The sequence below is a fragment of the Papilio polytes genome, unplaced genomic scaffold, assembly GCF_000836215.1.
Source record: "Papilio polytes unplaced genomic scaffold, Ppol_1.0 DF821734.1, whole genome shotgun sequence".
Taxonomy (NCBI): Eukaryota; Metazoa; Arthropoda; class Insecta; order Lepidoptera; family Papilionidae; genus Papilio; species Papilio polytes.
The window spans coordinates 428,544-429,339 of record NW_013527470.1 but is presented as its reverse complement, the minus strand read 5'-3'; positions in this window follow the sequence as shown (position 1 = coordinate 429,339).

The window sequence follows — 796 nt, the reverse complement described above, 5'->3', positions numbered from 1 at the left end:
GGGGGCGGGACCGGGGGCAGTTGCATCTGGGATTTGAACCGACACCATTAGTGTGATAGATGGTAATCATTTAAACGTCGAATAAACTGCCACTGACCACCTGGCGTTACTCACTACCTAGCTGGCAAACTTCTAATGTTCATTTTAATTAATCGTCCCGCATCGACACTGAGACTGCAGTTATAAATAAATAAAATAAATAAAAATGTAAAAAGCATTTTATTTCCAGCCACTTAGTACTTCTAATGATACATTACAATTTTTCTTTTAATTGACTACTTAGACATTTAAATTTTTTTAACTAACAGATTTACGGGTGTAAATTAAAAATAAGTAGACTAGTTTTTTTTTGTTTTTTTTCTTTGGAGACTGCAGTTAACTTTAGATTTATATAAAAATCATTCATAAATAACTGTGTTAAAATATTTTTTTAATACTGATAATAAAATAATAGTTTCAATGTTTCATAAGGAACCTTTAAACATAAATAAAACTATTTATATCATAGTAATCTTGTAAATGCGAAAGTGTATGAATAAACGTTTTTTTAGAATTTGTAGCGTAAACAGCTGAACGGATGTGGATGAATACATATATATGTAGAACGTAGCTTGGAAGAAAACAGGCATCTTACTCTTTTTAAAATTCCACGTAGACGGAGTCGCGGGCAACTAGTTATTTATAAAATAAAGAATATTGCGAAATAGGTGCTTTAATAACGAAGCAATTTTCATATAGGTAACCAAAGCAGATGTAAATATATGAAGTGGTGTTCCGAGTCCGTCCCCTTGCCGCA